Here is a 22080-nt window from a genome sequence, read left to right on the forward strand (position 1 = left end):
GCAGCAAACAACCTGAGAAAAGGAAGGGACCATCTTACACGTAGACATTGCTATGTCTAGCTTCAGCTGTCATGAAACCAACCACACACAAAAGCAAGCAGCACAGGATAGACCTACAGATGAGTCCAACCCCCAAAGGTGTGTTGAAAACAAACAACCTGAATAGACATTAGTACTGTTGAGTCAATATACATGAAAGACAAGAATACCATGTCGGGATCACAAAAATATCAGGGGGGTAGAGACCATAATCTCTTCCCAATGTACCGTCATGGCCATGAAAATGATCCAGGTCTCGGAGCATAATAGTTCTGCACAATGTACACAAATGGAGGTAAGACAATAGCCCTACAGATACAAACTGTAGGTACCATAAACATTGTAAACCAGGAAATATTAAGAGTTCATAGGAACATTACAGAACAGCATAACCTATTCAGAAATACAGCAAGGCAAAGACCATCAAGTTGGAAATGCAGCTAAACGTATTAATGTAGTGAGGAGGTAATAGGAACATAACATTAACAATCAATGAAGTCTACTGGGGGACAATCATGTCCCAGTCCTCAATATCTGCAACAACAAAAATATGTTAAATGGTAAGCAAAGTTGCACTGAGTACTGGATTTCAATAACTCCCCTTGTCCCACTTCACAGGGGTCACTAGGCCAGAACAAAGGAGAGAAACACATCAGTGGAACCGAGACTTTGGATGTCTTGAAGGTGAATATCTAGACCAGTTCGACAGGGTACTATCTGAGCTCAAGGTCAATATAACCCACAACATGCATGCTTACATCAACCAAATCAACCAGGCTTTCCTTTGCTCTCCCCTATCTGGGTTTTAGAAGTATTAGCAAGAAAAGTTACCAATTCCGCTGGATCCAAGAAGATGTGCGAACAAGCCTTTAAGAGACTCCTGAACTTAGACTGACCCACAAATTAATGCTGGATCGCCTTGTCCACCAGGGTTTTCCTGAGGGACAGAAAGCCTTTCCTCCTAGTGACCTTGTCCGTTGCAAAGTCCTGAGAGAGAGAGATCCTGGCGCCCTTCCTTTGGACTGACTTGACTTTCCAATTGTGTACCAGTATCAGATCAGTATGCTTGTGTCAAAGAGGTTTTAATATCCAAACTCAAGGGGAGGTAGCAGCCTTGGGTTCATGGGTAGTTACCCTGTGAGCATGTTCGATCTCAAAATGTGTGCCAAACAAAAGACCAAGGACCGATAGAAGCCACTTTTCCAGAAAGTCAACTGAAGAGTGGGCTTCAGATTTAACATCTTCCAAATCAGCAAAAATCCAAAGATTGCTACGCCTGTTGCGGTCCTCCAGATCAGTAACTTCTCTTTTGAGGGAGGTTATGTCGGATCTAGCAAGGCTCTTATTTTGAGCAGGTTTATGATCTATGATACTAAGAGTACTGCTACATTTTAGACCATATCTTTTCCTGACTATTGCCACGGCAAGCAGGAAACGACTCAGACTAAATACTATAGCCTGTGAAGTATCCCCCTTGAATACTCTTTCCCCTTCTTTGATTTTCCGAAAACCTAAAAGAATGCAAAAGGGCTTAATCCACTTTCTCCTTGCTTGCAAGTATACAGGGCATATGAATAAAACATGGGCCTTGTCCTCCTTAACGCCCATGTGACATAATTCACACAAATCAGTTTTGGATTCTCTCATAGGGCCTGTGTTATACGCCCACTTTGAAGTACTAGTTTTTAGTTGTAGGATGCCATAGCGATACTTTAAATACAATGACTTTGCCATTGAAGGCAAGATTTCGTCCATAAAACATTCAAATTTACAATCGGTTTTAACATCAAAGAATTTAAGTGTCAATTTCCCAATTTTTGAGTTTTGAAGGGGGTAACTGGATAAATTCCCAATACCGTGCCTTCAATAACTTTTTTGAGCGATGAGTAAGGGAATCGGGATCTGTCCAAAAACTATATAGGCCCAATTTTAAAAAACATTTTTCGATGTGCATTAACCAGGTCACTTTAGTAATATTCTTTATCTGTATAATTTCCTTTAGTGCTGCTCTATAGTTCACCAACCCGTCAGTGGACCACAGACGAACCCAATAGAGTAGCGGACGTAGGGAAGCATAGTCGTCAGAACGACATATGTTTAAGTCCCAAAATAAAGGAATTAAAGGAGTACAACCTGGAACAGCTAAAAGTTGTCTGAAAAAGCTGTTTTCCTGTACTGAAAAAGAGTCTCTAACTACATGGCCCCACAATTCTGCCCCATACAAGGTAGCCGATTGAGCTTTATACTTGAATAGCTCAATTGCTGGTGATACTGCCTTAAAAAAACTGTTTTTATGCTTCCTTATTATTGGGGCTTGGTTTTGTATTAACGTTAACCTCGATTTTTCTATTTGCGATTTCCAATTCATTTTAGAATCAAGGCTAATACCCAAGTATTTAAAGTTTTGGACCTGTTCGATGTTCTCGTTATTTACACTAAAAACTTTGTTAAAACCCTTGTGTGGACTGATTGACATAACCTTGGTTTTGGAAGAGTTAATTTCAAGGCTTTTGTCCAAACAGTGCGAATGAAGTTTGTTCAACAAATTCTGTAGTCCTTTAGGGGTCTGGGAGATTAAAATCGTGTAATCCGCAAATAGTAGTACCGGAACGGCTTGACCACACAACTTGGGAGAGTCATGCTCGCAGCCCAAGAGGGTGTCTGGGATGTCATTTACATAAAGAGAGAAAAGGTTTGGCGCCATAACGCAGCCTTGCCTTACACCTCTCTTTATATCTATTCTTTCCGTTAACTCTCCGTTAGGTCCCCACCTCACTCTTGCATAATCCCCCTCATGCAGCCTGATTAGTTGTTGAAGTATGTCCGCGGGGACCCCCATGTCCCTTAGTGATTTCCATAGTTTCCCCCTCGGGACCAAATCAAAGGCGGCCCTGAGGTCCACAAAAGCTACATATAGGTGAGAGTTCCTTATATTAATATATTTCCAAATTAGAGATAAAAATCTAAAAACTTGGTCTACCGTACTAATACGAACTCTAAACCCTGCCTGATATTTTGTTAAAATAAAATTATCCTCGATCCAGGTATTTAACTTGCTTAAAAGTTGGCGTGCAAAAATCTTTTGGAGCACATCTATCAGACTGATTGGTCTGTAATGGGATGGGTTAAGTCTATCTCCCTTCTTAAAGATGGTTACAATTTTGGCGCCCCGCCAAGTTTCCGGAATTGGGGCCCCCTTAAAATGTCATTACTGAGCAGATTAATATACGGAGCCCACAAGAGGTTCTCATGTTTCCAGAGATCGCCAGGTATTCTATCTGGGCCCGGAGCTTTACCCTGTTTAACTGCATTAATGGCTAGTATAGTGTCAGACAAACTAAATGTTAAGGGTGTAACACACGAGTCTAGTTCTATGTTCCCATGTGTCCCCTCTTCATCGTCCCCACCGCACGAGTACAGGGATAAAAAATGCTTGACCCAGACGCTTTCTTCAAGGAACCTATCCCTCGGGCTATGTCCTGACATTATCTCCCGGTGGCCTCGTGCTTTAGTATCTTGACCTATATCCTGGTACCAGATCTTGTGCTGACCGCCACTCTCAACCCCTAAGGACTCTTCTTCGCTGTCACCCATGAAGCAGTCTCGTGCTCTGGTACCTTGGGCATTCTGCTGGTCATCTACTCGATGGTCTCTTGTTCTCCTTTCTCCTGCTGCTGTCTCTCGTTCTCCTGAACTGTGCCGTCTTCTCTTCTCATCAGTGAGCTCTCTCCTTCTCCCATCTCCTCTAGTGCCCCTCTCTCCCACCACCTGAGACCTCTCCTCTTTTCATCCAATCTAATGTCCCTCTCATTCATCCATGATGTATCTTCTTTATTCAAGCCTTGCGATTCATGCCGCGTCATCAGACATGAATACTTCTCCAGTCTCATAATAGATGAAGAATTCTGAAACACTGAAGAAAATATCAATTCGAATTTACATCCTGCAAGTTCAACACAGCCCTCCCAAGTTTCCAACTTCAGTTAGAAATTAACCTCTGAACTAGGATCTTTAATGCCAGCTGACAAGATAAAGAACCTCCACCCATCCTCTGGTGGAGAACACTTCTTTAGAGCTGACTTGCCTATAAGAGCCCAGAAAAGTGGCACCCCTCCAGTTTCACAGATGTGGAGGCCAATTCCACAACTGGTAACAGGTGCTAAGGTGATAAGGCAGGAAGGAGTCCGTCTTGAATCCAGAGTTAAACCGTCGATCCGTATTGCTATACTTTGGGTATTACAGAAGGGTTAGTAATGCCCCTTCTCCAATACAGACGCACACCCACTGCTGCAGCCAACACACGCTAAATAGATAACAAGGCCTTCCATCATTGGATGGGGTGAGTCCTCATGCAAAGCAAAGGACAACGTCACCTTAACCTGTGCACGTGCTCTTGTGTAGAACCCGAGAGGATATGCTGACCATCTCCCACCCAAGAGGTGGTGGACATTAAGAGTGAGCCCATGGCGCCCTTTATTAGAGGGATGAAGGCGCCCAAGGATACCCGGCCCCCTGGGCAAACTGCATGCCTTCTATTGGGTCTTCCACTGTACACCACCGGTGCTCACTGCCTCCTGACTGTTAAAAGGATAATGGCTGTTTTGGTAGGGACCTTTATATCTTCGCAACCACTTCCAAGCTATACTCAGACTTGTCTCCTCAGGCCCTCGAGGCCGGTTCTGTTTTAAGTCCTACACTTCGTATAACATGCATTGGAGGTCGTTCCTCCTCTACAGAGCCACCAGCCCCAGGAGCAATCCCTAGTGTCACTTCTGAACACTACTCACACACGTGACTGATCCTCAGATGGAGATCAGTGCCAGGTCACCTTACATTAGCAGTGCACGTAATAAGTACTGAAATCAATCAGTCAGGGCCACTCATCAGAAGGATCAAACCAGCACCCCGGCATTTGTGGGAAATATGGCCTGGGGTCCCCCCAAGGGTGGGTGCCTGACTATCCTTAGGCACCCATGTGAAGAGTCACTGATCCTGAGGCGCACCTCATACAACAGCGGGGGAACGCGTTTCTCCGTCAGGATATGATACGTATGAAAGTAGGTATTTTTTCTTTGTTGTATCATATTTTCTTTCAAAATGTGTATTTAACCTTATTAGTACAGCCCTATTATGTCAGATCGCACCATGACGAGTGTGTTGGTTTCACTACTGAATCCTATAAAATGATCCCTTTTTCGAGAGGTGTCAGTGTGTGTGTGTGTGTGTGTGGCTCTGTGTGTGTGTGTGTGTGTGGCGCTCTGTGTGTGTGTGTGGCGCTCTGTGTGTGTGTGTGGCGCTCTGTGTGTGTGTGTGGCTCTCTGTGTGTGTGTGGCTCTGTGTGTGTGTGTGTGTGTGACACTGTATGTGTGTGTGTGGCTCTGTGTGTGTGTGTGTGTGTCTCTGTGTGTGTGTGTGTGGCTCTGTGTGTGTGTGTGTGTGTGTGTGTGTGTGTGTGTGGCTCTCTGTGAGTGTGTGGCTCTCTGTGTGTGTGTGTGTGGCTCTCTGTGTGTGTGTGTGTGTGGCTCTGTGTGTGTGGGTGCAAATGCAATAGGTCTCGCATTTGCAAGAGATTAAGCTATTGGCATTGTAAATTACAATGCCATTTTATTTATCTGTTTTCAAAACCAACACATAAATAAAAATGTCATTTACAATGCCATTAGCTCGAACTTTTGCAAAGGCGAGACCGTTGCATTGTAAATGCTTGTTGTACACTGGAATTATTATTGCTCCTTTCCAGGAACCCGGGATCGGGGCACCCTGGGCTATTGCGTTTGCCATCAACAGAATATATCTGCCTCATTGAGTCTTATCATAAAGAAAAACATCGGCAAGGACACCATCTGGTCATGGCGCTCTTTCTCCAGCCACTGCATTAAGAGCTGTTAAAATATCATTATCGTTAAAAGCCTCATCTCTATAGAAAACATATCTAAGTTCTTCCAGTTGATTCTCTGATGGGTTATGCGCGTATTGTGGCCTAAAATAATTAACCCATCCTTCTTGGGTAACGTGATTTTGGGGTTGATCTGGCTGGCCCCTATGCCACACCTAACAATATTCCAGAATAAGCTAGTATTATTCTTGTCACTTGCCTCTTTGAGTTCCTGCCATCGTAGCTCATCCCATTGGCACTTGGCTGTATTGATAGCTCTTTTATATTCCTGTCTAGCTAAGCGGACAGCTGCCAGTTCCCCACCCCTGATAGCATTACCAAGGACAATTCTGGCTTGCCTACAATCGTTATTATACCACTGTAGTGGTTTAAAGCCAGCTAGATTCCTAGTTTTAGTAGGCGTAAAGAAATGGGCACTAATACTCACAAAAAGGCTATCGTGTAGCTGAGTTACACACCTAGGATCGTCTCCAGAGCTAATTACATGTTCTAGCTCCAGTATGGTTTTATCAACCTCCTCATTTATCTTTTCCAAGACCTCCGACTTAGTTACTACATGCGTCCATTTAAGCCGGCGCATATCATTAGTAGGGACAATATTCAGGGCACAAAGCTCAACCCCACCTGCCCGTGGTTGCTCCGACTTCCACCAGTCATGGGTAACACACAGGGGTTATGGTCGCTTTCCATACGATCCTTGACCGTCCTATCAATTATCGTATGCCAAAACTTCAGACTACAAAGGATATAATCAATCCTACTTTTACTGCGCCCATTGTTAAAGGTATAAGCCCCAAGCCTATCTTGCAATGTCCTGCCATTAAGAGCCCTTAGTCCCCTTTCATAGCAGATAGTATTGATCTGGATAACGACCTCTGTCCATTTTTTAACGGGGTTGAGTTCCAATTTTGGCACCCCCCATAGGCTATCCTCATCAGTAAGATGCCAATCGGGAGTAGCCAATGGCTCAAAAGTTGTAATTTAGATCACCCGCAATGATCACACTACTGTCTATTGAGTGAAGCTCGAGGAGGGAATCCAAAGCCACTGTAACTTGAGACTTACACCCCCGAACACCCCTCACTTAGACATTATAAATGTCCAGAAGACCTAAAGGCCCCAGATCCAATCTTATAGCCTGGATGTCATTACTCGTTGAGGACAATTCTTTGATGTTCAAAGCCAGTGCTTGGCGCACCCATATGGTTAGGCCACCCGTTGGTCGTCCTTTAGCGCCTTTAATTGCAGATACAAAAAAATTTAAGTAACCCGGGCAGAAGTGTGGTTCAAGCAACCAAGTCTCCTGGAAAACACAGACATCAAATTCACTGATGAATGTCAGCCATTCCGGGGATAGTGTTTTGGAGCCCAGGCCTGCTACATTCCATGAGATAAATGAGCCCCCCTTTATCCTGGGCTGGCTCTTTAGCCCAGGATTAGGGAGATCATTTGGTTGCATTACCTTCTTCAAAAAGCTTTATTCGACAGTGTCATAAAAGCACGCACACTACATATATCACAAGACGAAATAAATAGTACATAACCATACACAAGATGAAAAGTTATTAAATTCCAATGATTACTGTCGATTAAAAATCAAGTTAAAATAGATATACAATCCAATAAAAAATATTCATAATAACGGAGCATCATTCATCGTACTAGCAAGCAGCGGGTGGCAGTAAAGAACGTGTACGGAGAATCCAGGCCCACCTTAAAAATGTGGCTACAGCAACAACTATGCAATCTGACTCTAATATCCTTAAGGCTTCTATGTGCCGCCGGGTGCCCAAGTTTAAGCAAGTAGGTTTCCGCCATTTACGTCGTGGACTAACATAGAGGGGGCATACAAAGAAAAGGTGGGCTGTTGTCTCAACCATGTCTAAACACTTATGACATTTGTCATCAGGGGGATTCGCCCATTTGTAGGTAAAAGCTTTAACTGGAAGTGATCCTACCCTAAACTGAAAAAACAGTTTACGATCTAGTGGGCTCTCAATGATATCCCAATAAGCTTCACAAAAAGGCCGAGATTTGTAATGTAAAAAACGGCCAGTTAAATTAGTGTTCATGCAAGCTCTATGGACCATTTCCCAGTATATCACTTTCAATTGATCTTTTGAGGTGAAAGTTGATATGTCCGGTTCATCCCATAAAGGGGTTAGATCTAGCTTTATCAAAAGGTTCCTGAGCTCTTTGAGCCAGTGGATTTTGTGAAAACGTTCCACCAAGATCACATCCTTCAGGGCCTGGACATAGTGTGTGAGTTCAGGAGTGGTCCAAATTCGCCTCCAGTACAAAAGTGGGCGTAACCTCGCTATATCTACAACATTTTTCATGCCCAAGTCAAGTAAAAGCGGAACGGTCGGAGTGCTTTGGGGAACACCGACTAAACTACGTAAGGTTTTATTCTCTGCTTTTGCTAATTGACTCGGGTTGGTTAATCCCCATGGCTCTGATCCATACAGGATGGCACTTAACACTTTCATGTTGTATATCTCCAAAGCTGGCGTGATTGGCTTTGTAAGAGAGGATTTATGTTTAGACAATAGGGCACCTGCAAGCTGGTGAAATTTTAGAGTGGCCATGTCCGTGTGACGTTTCCAATGCATGTTATTCTGGAGTAGAATACCTAGGTAGGTGAAAGCCTCCACCTGCTCTAGGGGTGTATTGTTCAGAAAAATTCTACCTTTAAAAGATTTGTGCTGATTGAGGGACATGAACTTGGTTTTTGTTGTATTAATCTCAAGTCCACGCAGTTGGCAAAAGTCCCCGAAGGCGTTGACAGCCTTCTGTAGCCCACTCGGAGTTCGTGAGATTATCAACGTGTCGTCCGCAAACATGAGGACAGGAACGTGAACCCCAGCTATTACAGGGGCATCAGTGGGGGAACTACAAAGATGGTCAACCATTCCGTTAATATATAACGAAAACAGGGTAGGGGCCAAGACACAACCCTGCCGAACACCGCGCTCGACAGGGAATGTGTCAGTGACCTCACCCTGTGCCCCCCATCTGATTCTTGCAAAGTTGCTCTCATGTAAGCGGACGAGGATGGTCAGTAGCTCAGGGGCCATTCCCAACTCAGCAAGAACATTCCAAAGTTTACAGCGAGGGACCAAATCGAAAGCTGATTTTAAATCGACAAAAACTGTGTAAAGTGACCCTTCAGTCAGGACCACATTCCTCCAATATAGTGTAATAAAATAGAAGACTTGGTCTATAGAGCTAGTGCAGGGGCGGAAGCTGGCTTGAAAAGGGGATAAAATATTATGTTCATCTATCCAAGTCTGGACTTTTTTTTGTACTAGTCACCCAATAAGTTTTTGTGCAGAGTCAATAAGACTAATGGGCCTGTAATTACTTGGGAGGGATTTATCACCCTTCTTAAAAACAGGAATTATTTCGGCTCCCTTCCACGAAGATGGAATGGGAGCACCCCTGGCCACTGAGTTTGCTAAAAGTGCGAAATACTGGCACCAGGACGATCTGTCACTTAAAAAGACTTCGGCCGGGATACCATCCATGCCTGGAGCTCTGCCGCTGGACACACACTCTAATGCTGTACTAACATCTTTGGTGGTAAAAATCTGGCTTTGGTAAAAGATGGCAGGAGGTAGAGGGCACTCCTCCTCTACTAGGCTTCGAGCATATTGGGGCTTAAAGAATTCTACCCACTGGGACTGAGCAACATTATTTTGTGGAGGTTCTGCTAATCCTCCCCTGTCCCATTTTCTAATGTTCCAAAATTGCTTGGAATCATTCGCTTCACAAGCGTGTTTCAAGTCCCGCCACCTATCCTCATCCCACTGTCTTTTTGCCACCTTCTGGACATGTCTATATAGATCTCTAGCCTCTCTCACTCTGGTGGGATTCTTTGTCCTTAATTCCACACTCAAGATTTTGGCGTGCAGATTTACATGACTCATTCTACCACTTGGCCATTGGCGGATTTGTGCCTCTATTTCCTGGGTTCCAAGCCCTCAAAAAAAGGGTTTAAGACTAGAAAACAGGTGGGAATGTGCCTCTAATATAATTAGAGGAAAATCCGGGCTACTAATTTGGAGATTGAGTCGGGCCAGTTCTCTCACGACCTCTGCTTTGAGCGCGACCAGATTTGCAGGGTTCTCAATAAGTTTATTCCATTTAACATGGTGCATGTTATTAGAAACAACGATTGGTTGCATTACAATAGGAGATCTCTCCTGGATGGAACCACTAGAAATAACGATGTTTTCCGCCTGCGAGCTATCCGCACTAGCAGGCGAGGAATCATCCAGACAGATTCCTAGACCTTGCACGTCTTTCATTTCCGGGGTTTTGCTGGCAACGTCAACATTCCCAGTTTGGTCCTCTGCCCTATCACTAGACAGGAGTCTTATGTTGGCAATATAACCGGCAGTGTCTCCCATGCCCGAATTCCCAACACTAACACTGGTAGTACTTTGAGCATACACACCAGGGATTCAATCAATGCTTTCCAACCCAGAGCTCCAATACTACTCTGTGGCCTCCGCCCAGTAAAAGGGTAAACCGGAAGAGGAGGTGGGGTCTTCCTTAACTGGATGCACGAATGTGCTGGGGGGCTGGTTCTAAACTCAAGAGCAAATACATTCTCAGCCATTGTCTCTGACCGTAATGTCAGTTCAATACAATCATATTGCTCTGAGGGCAGAGTTAACCTACGCGCCTTAGTAATATCGTCCTTGATTACCGATCGGCACCCTCTGACATGACGTAGCCAATGAATAGCTTTATTAGTTAAGGAGTCAGCATTCTCATTAATTCTTGCTGCAGCTAACTTGAGAACATATAGATTTTATTAAGTCGATGTAATCCACTTGTTTTTGCACCCTCCCTTCTGGTTGGAAGTTTATCTTCATAAGTGGCCTTTAAGGAGGAGCACCACCTATTGTCAGCCGACAAACGCTCCCTCTCAACTAACTTCAACTGATTGGCTAAACTAGTTGTGGAGGTTATTAAATGTTTGTTTTGGGCTTTTGGGGGAGACATGGGTTTTCTTGTCTTAGCCACCTCACTGTAGGAGGAGGGGACTTTACACCTGCCACCCACTGCCTTTCCAATAACCATTGGGTTTGACATACTTCTGCCAGATTTCAAAGGAAAAGGGTTGGCCTAATTTATACTAGAGTTTGGAAGAGTACGCGCCCCACCGTTGGGTACAGGCCCTAACATTGCAGATACATTTACAACCAGGGTCTTCATAGACTCTGTCCCGTCCCTCAGAAGAGATACTAAATTCATTAAGTCTTGAATATCTTGTGGGTCGTTTCTGCCCTTTCCACTAGATTGAATTCGGGAATCTGAAACATTACGTGGTGGATGGTTTAAAACGCCATCCTTTACTGTTCCAATTAGTTGTGATATTTGTGGCATGAAGCGCTCACTATGCACATTCGCCAAAACAGAAAATCTATTGGTGCAAGGAACTATTGGTACACAAGTTAAAGACCGACTGCCATTAGCTAGCGGGGAGTTGTCAGTACCATTAATTATAATACTTTCTGTTGTTGGAAGTAGGGCCTCCCTGGTGGTAGAATCACTTCCATTTACGCCTTTCTGCTTCAGGAGAAACATAGCAGGGATAGCGGGGGAGACAATACCCTCACGTTCCAACCCCAGCCCACCTGTGATCTGTTGAGCTGTAGCCCCAGCTACTTGTGTGTTATTTTCAGTGGTTAGAATTGCCTCACACTCTTCTACAAGGCTATCAATGCGATCAAGGACACAATTGGAAGCAGCATGCCTAGTAGTCTTCCTTGCCTTCTTTCCTTTTCGGGGCTTAGAAGAATTTCCAGCCTGCTGGGAGATGTAGTCACCAGCTTCCCAAAGCAGAGCGGCGGGTAGGAGCAAGGACGTCGCGGTCAGCCATTCCCCTCACGGCGGAGCAAGCCTCCATGAGTGCCCGGAGGTGCGGTGGCAGTGGCAACAGCCGCCATTCCCCTCATGGCAAGGTAGGTCCTTAGTTGCGGTGTCCCGCGCTGCGGCACGGCCGCGCTGTTTATGAAGGCCTCAGGCGCCTTCTGCTGACGCCCTCTAGTCGTGCCGTTCAATGCCTGCTGGGAGATGTAGTCACCAGCTTCCCAAGGCAGAGCGGCGTGTAGGAGCAAGGGCGTCGCGGTCAGCCGTTCCCCTCACGGCAGAGCAAGCATCCAGGAGTGCCCGGAGGTGCGGTGGCAACAACCGCCGTTCCCCTCACGGCAAGGTAGGTCCTTAGTTGCGGAATTTCCACATAGTGCATAATATACACTAGAGGAGAGGAAAGTGGGTCTGTAATGTGTTTGTCCCATTAGTTTAAAGGGAGGTTGACTGCACACACCCTAGGGTGGAACGCTTCATCATTGGGCCCTCCTCACAACAATTTCACAAGTGGTTATGGTGTGAGCTGCAACCCTCAGGAGTGGAGCTTATGAGGTGTTCAGAAATATGTATGGGGTTCTCAGTAGTGGTAGATAGGGGTTGTGTGAAAAAACAAATATAAATGCAGAGGGAGAGACTGTTAAAACCACCTCTCGGTGAACCTATATTTGTGTGATAATTGTCCTAATTTGCTAGAAGTTAAACAAAAAGCCCAACGACTCAATTCATGAGATTAACTTGTTTTTGCTCAACTCATACCTTCAAAAGAGGGGTGTGAATATATTCCTCAGGCCCAAAAACTACTCTGCTAGTGCACACTATTGAGGGAAAAGTATACATCCAGTTTTTGCTGAGAACATGCTGGATTTCACTGCTGTCTAAACCGGGACCCTCTTTCATCTATGGTGGCTTTTTAGTAGGTAACCAGGCACAAATTAGTGTATTACATGCTTCAATATTGCCTCTAGCCAGCGTCCTTCCTCTTTAAAACCTTTTTAGTCATATAGTTAGATGAAAGGTGGTTATTGGTAGCCTTTCAGTGCCATTTTCTATGGGATGTGAACTTCCTAGAGCATCGGTATGTAACCTTTAGACTTTTGAATCACTGTTGCAAGCTGGGGAGTAATTCCTACTGAACCACAAAACAAATTCTACTTGAAACCGATACACAAATTATGAAATTGTATTTAATTCATATAAGAAATTATTAAACATTTATTTTTTGCATTTCAAAATGTAATATTATTTTTTAAAGGCGAAGCCATATGCTCGCCTCCTAGTTACATGTCATTTTGTTTAAAAAAAAACAAAACATGTTGGGCCCCTGATACATAAGTCTCTTGTTTTTTGTCACTGCATACCAGTGCTTCTATTAAGGATTCGGCTTGCTGTTTGTGTGCTGTTCCCATTAATCAAGCTAAGGATACCCATTTCATTTTAGCCTCCTGATTTCAAATGCCTTTATTTTAAGCTTTACATATCAATAGTACTTAGTTTTCCAATCCGTTGTGGACCCCCTATGGTCTCAGGTTAAGAACAGCTGCTCTAGAGCCATTCTTGGCAAAGCCTGTAATTCAAGATTTCCTGTAAGGGCTCTAGTTCTATCTGGCAGTGCATCCATTCTCTCCTTCGGTGCTAAATACAGTATTGGGTGAATTGAATTCACATACGTCCGCTGAATAACCGTTCTAATGAAAAGTGCCATTTATAGTTTCAGTAACTTCCGCGCTGATCTTTCAAAATAGTACGTTCTTTCTTAAAGCTCATTCTCCCTTTCTACTCAAAGTAATGTTAGACTTTCCCATTATACCTTTATTTCGGCATACATGCCTTAAAAGTTTTCACACACAGGATTTAAAAGGAAAAGCAAATCATCCTAAAATACGTTCTTTGAAATAGGTAATAAAAGGTTCAGCATAATCGCAGGTGTACCACAAAAAACATTCAAAATTTCACAGTAGTTAAAATCCCTTGCAGAATAAAAAGTTCATATATGTTAGACTTTCATATTAACCAATCTAGATCTCTGCCAGCATTTTATTGCAGCCCAGTTGTTGTATCATTGAAGATGCTGAAAACTAGTGACTCTTCACACTTAAAAACTTTTCATTCGTTATTGCCTTGTTAATATACTTAGCATTTAATCTGATAGCGTCATCTAGCGGAAGATTCCTCATCTTAGAACCGTCCCCAGGCGTCAGACTGGATGCGTAAATTTTTTCAGCAGTACCTCTCTGAGTTGGTAGAGAGCATTGAGCGACTCCATAGCGACAACGTCTCCCGAATGTGGCGTAGGCTCCCAAATGTGACCTCAATGAAGTCCAAACAAACCCTCCCCCGATGCGCTGATGTCAGTTCCTTCTTTTCCACGCTAGCAACGCTGATCCCCACTGCAGTTCCTACACCTGTTTTTCGACCTAAATAAAGTTTTTCCATCGACTGGGTAGTGTGCCTTTTTAAAAAAATCCTTTTTCAATGTCCTCAGGGTTCAAGCCTTGTGAGTCCTGTGGATGACAAATGTCTGCAACGGACCCTCACTCGGTTTGCATGTGTTGTCTGGGCGAGCACCATGACTCTGACGAGTGTGACTCTTGTCGTCCGCTCCACACGAAGGGGCAAAGAGAACATTGCATGAAGCTGCTTGCGGCGTGGATGTCAGTCATCTAATTATTCTCGTTGTACTCGGTCCCCTACCCGCTCTATAGATTGACTGCGCGTCCGCTGTAGGAGCCCTTCCCGCAGGCATCATTCACCTTTGATGTCCTGAGGTAAGTCTTAGCGTAGGCGCTCGGAGTCATGGTGCCTCTCGCCTTTGTTGCCTGCCGCTAGTCTCCGCTCTCATGTTGAAGTGTCAGGCATGAATCTGGCCCACGCTTCCCCAACTATCCGTGGACCGAGGTTACTTTGACCTAGATGAGAAATTATTTTCAATCTCTTCATTCTATTTTTGGGTCGTCACCTTTCTCTGGAGTGCCCTTGGGCCCCACAGAGTTGCATGAGTTCGCGCCTGTGTCCCCGCCTGCAGATTATTCCTCGGCTTCAGGTTGGCTTCCGGTTTCTGACATCATTGTGATGCTGTTACACAGCCCTTCTAGGCTACCACCTTCTGATTCTGGTCTGCCGACTCTGATGTTGGCGTTGGGCTCTTGCCTACCAGTTCCAATGGTGATGCCGGCGACTCCGCTTGACACTTTCTGATGTTGAGGCGTTTCCTTCTCTGTGTTGACTGGCTTCGGTTACGGCATTGGATGCTGCAAGGATAAAGTCGACCATGGTTGTGAAGGTACTAAGGAAGATGTGAAGGTACTAAGGAAGATGTGGTTTCTCCCCATTCCATTTCCAACACAATTCCACCCTCTATGCAGACCAGCTGGTTACTTGACTCGTGTGACACCAGTGGCTTGGAATCTTCTCCAGCCTCCTCCTGGTTTGGCTACAGAGGCAAGTTCCGCTCTGGCGGACATGCTCAATCGAGTTTCGGTTGTATTGTATTTACAACTTACTTCTGTGGAATTGTCAACAGACCCTTTATTTGGCATTCTACATCCTGATCAGTCTAATGTAGAGCCTGTCCTTCCTTGTAGTGAATGTACTTTTGATATCCCGTTGGATGCTTGGCTAAACCTGAAACAGAGCTCCCTGTGGATTGCTCTATTTTTCACAGACATCGTCCAGCCCCGGAGGATCCATCCTGTCTCCTTGGACATCAATCTAATCAGAGCTTTGTGGTACAGATTGCTTTTTCCACCCAAAATATTGATTGCATCCTTTCTGTCACTCCTGAAAGAGGCCAGGAAACCTGACGTTTGTGAAAGCATATTTTCTCTTCTTCTAGCTCTGCCCTGCGATCTGTGAATACTTCGTGTGCTCATGCTCTTCACCCATGCCTTGTGGGACTCAGTGGAGCACGTCTTGCCCTCCTTTCCGGAGGAAGCCCGGAATGCTCTTGTTCCATTGGTACGAGATGGGCAACAAGCTGCCAAACTTACCACCTGCTGTGGTATGGATACCACCGATTCTGGTAGTTAGGCGATCTCCCCTTCTGTAGCTGTACATCGGCGTGTATGGTTGCCTACTTCCAGCTTTTCAGAGGCTGTGCAAACCACTTTGATTTACATGCCTTTTGATGGAGCCTCCGCTTTTGACCCGTATGCTCACTCTGCTTTACGCCGGTTCAGCAATAGTCATGGTGGTGCTGAGTCTTAACTCTTATAATTGTACTAGGTTTGTTGAGTACAATTTCTTTCCCCTTGTTTAAGCTCTCATCAGTCTTCATAGGGCGGAGCACATCTCTCCCTTCCAGGGTTACACCCAATCTCTCCCTTCCAGGGTTACACCCAATGTGGTGTTCCTGCTTGCTGCAGGTGCTTTTCTTCTCAAATATGCTGTCCGTGACAGGTTTAGTTTCCTGTCATCTATAACATATCTTACTTTGCAGCCTCGAGGGAGCCTGCTCTCAAAGCTTATTTTTGCCACTTGATTTATGTTTTTACGTGGATGCACTATAGCCTGGTTCCCTATTTTTCAGGGATCTTATTTTGTATGCCTATGGGGCATTTTGTGAGCTACCTCTATACTTAGTATCCCTTATAGGGACTTCAGCTTCATCTTTGCTCTTCTCCTTATGTCCATATGGGAGATAATGGTACCACAGGCCTGGGTATCTTATGTTCTTGTCTATGACCTTCTTCGGTGTGGACCTTCTCTGTGTTCTGTTCTGTGGGACACCGCTTTTATCCTACTCCTCTTTAGTGTTCCTGTTGGATCAGGTCTAGGTTCCAAAAATCCACGTCCATCTTACGGTGTATTTACTTTCTCGAATACCATTGTGGTATCTGCAACTTTTTGGCGTATTGGTTCACATTACGCCTGGCTACCACTTTCTTCTGCAAACCCTTTTTAGGTCTCGCCTACACAGCGCGCATGCGCTGCATAGGAGGAGACCTTTAGGAATCGATTAACTTTTTGGGGCAAAAACGTGCACGCTTTGCATTGCTTTCAATGGCAACGGGTGCACATTTGGCGATTCCCTTGCAAGAGTGAGCTTTGAAACCATCTGTTTGTAAATAACTTGCAACCAGATGGTGCCCCTGCTCACTCCCGCAAGGGAAAAGCTTTGTGTGCTTTCGGCCATACTAACCCCCCCATCCCCCATCCCCCATCAGCTGCATTCTTCGCATCCCACAGCGTTTTGCCTGCAGGAGCGAGCAGTGCCGCCTTGCTTACATAGAAAGGGTCAGCTTGCCTGCCTTACTGAGTATATTGTATGTTTTTTAATTAATCGCTCAGTAAAGTATTAAACATGAACCCGCAGCTTTGTGGCCTAAAAACTGATCCTGGCACCTGAGCATTTTGATAAACTGCTCTACCTCTTCCTCTACCTCTTCCTCTACCTCTCTATACCTCTCTCTACCTCTCTCTACCTTACTTCCTCTCTCCACCTCTCTCTCTACCTCTCTCTCTACCTCTCTGTCTACCTCTCTCTCTACCCCTCTCTCTCTACCTCTCTCTCTCTACCTCTCTCTCTCTACCTCTCTCTCTCTACCTCTCTCTCTACCCCTCCCTCTACCCCTCCCTCTACCCCTCTCTACCCCTCTCTACCCCTCTCTACCTCCCTCTCTACCGCTCTCTCTAAATCTCTCTACCTCTCTCTCTACCTCTCTCACTACCTCTCTACACCTCTCTCTACACCTCTCTACCGCTCTCTACCTTTCTTCCTCTCTCCTTACCTCTCTCTACCCCTCTCTACCTCCCTCTCTACCTCTCTATCTCTACTTCTCTATATCTCTCTCTCTACCTCTCTCTCTCACTACCTCTCTACCTACCTCTACCTCTCTCTCTACCTCTCTACCCCTCTCTACCTCTACCTCCCTCTCTCACTACCTCTCTCTACCTTTCTAACTCTCTCTACCTCGCTTCCTTTCTTCCTCTCTACCTCTCTCTCTACCTCTCTCTCTACCTCTCTCTCTACCTCTCTCTCTACCTCTCTCTCTACCTCTCTCTCTACCTCTCTCTCTACCTCTCTCTACCTCTCTCTACCCCTCTACCCCTCTCTACCTCCCTCTCTACCTCTCTCTATCTCTACCTCTCACTGCCTCTCTCTATACCTCTCTCTACACCCCTCTCTACCGCTGTACCTCTCTACCGCTGTACCTCTCTCTACCTTTCTTCCTCTCTCTACCTCTCTCTCTACCTCTACCTCTCTCCCTACCTCTCTCTCTACCTCTCTACCTCTCTCTACCCCTTTCTACCTCCCTCTCTACCCCTCTCTACCTCCCTCTCTACCCCTCTACCTCTCTCTCTACCTCTCTATATCTCTCTCTCTACCTCTCTCACTACCTCTCTCTACACCTCTCTCTCTACCTCTCTCTACCTCTCTATCACTACCTCTCTCACTACCTCTCACTACCTCTCTCTCTACCTCTTTCTACCTCCCTCTCTACCTCTCTCTCTCTACCTCCCTCTCTACCTCTCTACGTTTCTCCCTCTCTACCTCTCTCTACCTCTCTCTACCTCTCTCTACCTCTCTCTACCTCTCTCTACCTCTCTCTACCTCTCTCTACCTCTCTCTACCTCTCTCTACCTCTCTCTACCTCTCTCTACCTCTCTCTACCTCTCTCTACCTCTCTACCTCTCTCTACCTCTCTCTACCTCTCTCTACCTCTCTCTACCTCTCTCCACCTCTCTCTCCACCTCTCTCTCCACCTCACTCTACCTCTCTCTCTACACCCCTCTCTGTCTCTACCTCTCTCTCGCTCTCTCTCCCCACCTCTCTGCCTCTCTCTCTACCTCTGTACACCTCTCTACCTCTCTACCTCTGTACACCTCTCTACCTCTCTCTCCCTCTCTCTCTCCCTCTCTCTCTCCCTCTCTCTCTCCCTCTCTCTCTCCCTCTCTCTCTCCCTCTCTCTCCACCTCTCTCTCCACCTCTCTCTCCACCTCTCTCTCCACCTCTCTCTCCACCTCTCTCTCTCCACCTCTCTCTCTCCACCTCTCTCTACACGCCTCTCTCTCTCCACCTCTCTCTACACGCCTCTCTCTCTCCACCTCTCTCTACACGCCTCTCTCTCTCCACCTCTCTCTACACGCCTCTCTCTCTCCACCTCTCTCTACACGCCTCTCTAACGGTCTCTACCTCTCTCTGCCTCTCTCTCTCTACCTCTCTCTCTACCTCTCTACCCCTCTCTACCTTTCTTCCTTTCTCTACCTCTACCTCTCTCTCAACCTCTATCTACCCCTCTCTACCTCCCTCTCTACTTCTCTCTACCTCTCTACCTCGCTCTCTCACTACCTCTCACTACCTCTCTACCCGTCTCTACCTCTCTCTACCTCTACCTCCCTCTCTACCTCTCTGCCTCTACCTCTCTCTACCTCTCTCTCTACCTCCCTCGCTGCCTCCCTCCCTACCTCCCTCCCTACCTCCCTCCCTCTCTACCTCTCTATCTCTACCTCTCTATCTCTACCTCTCTGTCTCTACCCCTCTATCTCTACCTCTCTCTCTACCTCTCTCTCTACCTCTCTCTCTACCTCTCTCTCTACCTCTCTCTCTACCTCTCTCTCTACCTCTCTCTCTACCTCTCTCTCTACCTCTCTCTCTACCTCTCTCTCTACCTCTCTCTCTACCTCTCTCTCTACCTCTCTCTCTACCTCTCTCTCTACCCCTCTATCTGTACCTCTCTCTCTACCTCTCTCTCTACCTCTCTCTCTACCTCTCTCTCTACCTCTCTCTCTACCTCTCTCTCTACCTCCCTCTACACCTCCCTCTACGCCTCTCTACCTGGGAGAGGTTCTGTTTACCCCCCTGTTTTAGTGGGAGTATTTAATTTTTCTTTGGGCATATTCTATCCTCTGTCCAACTATGTATTTCTGCTGCTCTGTCATCCAATGTCGGGGGCTTCTTCCCCCTTCCTGGGGTTTGTTCCCTCGTACTCTGTACTCCCAGTTTTCGTCTAGAGCTTTGGTGAGGTTTATTACCCGTTTCTCAACTTCCATGGGTTGGACAAAGTGTGATTTTCAAAATCGACTGTGTTTCCCTTAGTTTCTGCCAGCCTATTGTTTCACCCGGGCAGTCATCGTCTTCTTCACAGCGTAGTTTCCAACTGCTGTTTATTGTTTAACCTATTACTGCCTGCTGGTGCCCTCCCTCAGTCGGTGGTGTGTGTTCTTCGACAGTTGCCCTTGTTTTACTGAAGTGGCCGATGCCTTCCACTTCCTACTCTTATGTGGCATTTTGTTGCTGTTTTCCAGCTTTGTCTTTCTGTCTCAACCTCAGTTACCATTGTAACTTCTTCTTTTCCAACAGTAGGATGTATTATCTCTGTCTTTCCTTGGTTACCTCTGTTCTTGGAGTGTCCTTTGTACCTCCACTTATCATCTTCCCGCTCACTGGTGGAAGACGTGGTTTATCTTCGGAGGAGCGGATATACTTTTGCTGTACCCTGTACGTTTGTGTGCCTACGGGAATAGCTTTGTTTTTATTTGCATATTTATCCTTATATACATTTATCTTTGGATGTATATGTTTCTGCATATATAGAGCTATCTCTTGAATGGATTCTTGCAGATGTATTTTGCTTCAGGTGTGTGTGTGTGTGTCTGTGTGTGTATATGTGTGTATATGTGTGTATATGTGTGTATGTGTGTATATATGTGTATATATATATATATATATATGTGTATGTTGCACTTATGGTTGTCCGGGCTTCTACTCGGTGTACGCCACTGCATTTTACCCACACTCTTCTTGGTGACCTGGTTCACCCTTCTTTGGTTGGACTTGTCTGTTTCCTTCCTTCTCTTCAATGAGTGTCTGCATTACATTATTCTGGAGGATGCCTTGTATATCGATCAAGGTTCTCAGAATAAGAGCAATTTTCTTTTTACCATTCTTGTTGTTTTTCTAGCGATGCTCTTCTGCATTCCTTTGTCTCTTTTATGCATCATTCTATGATTGAAGGCCCCTTTTTCAAAATATATTTCTCAGGATAGTTTCCTCGATCATCAGTGGGTGCTCTTTATTCCTTTTATGTGTTTGTTGTGGCTCAGCATGCTGTGTATGCTCCTTTCATTTGGTTTTGAGCCTGGACTCTATGGACTCTTTGCATTACCCTTTCTTAGGTTGTATCTTTTTTGGGGCTTCCTCTTACTGGTTCTATACTGTATTTCTCATGGTCTTATAGCTTTTTACTCTCAACTGGCCTCCCATAGTCCTTCTTGGAGATCGGTCCTTTCGATGAGCATCCTTGCTTCACCTATTATTTTTTGGATAGTCTGGTCCCTTTCTATCTTTTAGACCAGCTTCTCCTATTTGGAGATCTTTTGTGAGGTCAGTCGACAGCCCTCCTCCAAGGATTGTATTCCTTGGGAATCTGATTCTAAGATAAGGAATCTGCGGCTAGATATCTCTATCAGATGAGCAAGTTACTTACCTTCCATAACGCCTTATCTGGTAGAGACGGGATCTAACCACAGACTCCTTATCGACTCACCCATCCTCCCCGCTCTGCTAACTGATGGCCCTGTTGTCTCCAAGATCCCCTCTTTGCATACTACTTCAGTTCTTTCAATCTGTACTTGTTTATACAAGATCTTTCCCCTTTTGGCACACTATTTCAAGAGGCTGTTTCCCTAAGTGGTTCTGCATTGTTGGCTCAAAAATAGTCACAGAAGAAACTGATGTCAGCGCATTGGTGGATGGCTTTTATGGACTCTGTTGATGTCACATTCAGAAGATGACGTCACTACGCAGCCGCTTGACACCCTCAACCGAAGCTCAGTGGTACTGCTGAAAAAAATTCCGGATCCAGTGTGGCACCTGGGGAGGATTCTAAGATAAGGAATCTGTGGCTAGATCCTGTCTCTACCAAGGCGTTACCCAAGGTAAGTAACTTGCTCTTCAGAGGGACTGTTATTGATATTGTGCTATTAGAAAGCAAATGTATAACTGCAGGGCAAACCTAGAGCATATTTAATCAAAGGAAAGACAGTTACTGCAGCTTTAATTCGAAAGTTCCAATTGCATATCTATGCAGTGCAGCAACCTAACCTCCGGGTTGGTGCATACTTACGAAGCATTATTGCCTAATTTCAGACTGCCAGATGGATGTCTCAGTACCTCGTCTAATTAAGCTGCCTATTTTCATGTATTTTTCTCATGTTTGATCTTTTTAGTTGATTCCCTAATTTAAGCAGATACCAGGCTACTTTGTTCAGAGTTGATGAATATCAGCTATTATGATGTAACAGAGAGGGGTTGTTTACTTTTA

The 22080-nt window shown here is 45.3% G+C and overlaps 1 protein-coding gene across 2 annotated transcripts in view; it reads left to right on the forward strand.

Annotated features, from left to right (window-relative positions):
• Positions 1–22080, forward strand: part of GABPA (GA binding protein transcription factor subunit alpha) — a 301636-nt gene that overhangs the window by 130909 nt on the left and 148647 nt on the right. The window lies entirely within an intron of this gene.

Source organism: Lissotriton helveticus, chromosome 8 (assembly GCF_964261635.1).
Source record: "Lissotriton helveticus chromosome 8, aLisHel1.1, whole genome shotgun sequence".
Classification (NCBI taxonomy): domain Eukaryota; kingdom Metazoa; phylum Chordata; class Amphibia; order Caudata; family Salamandridae; genus Lissotriton; species Lissotriton helveticus.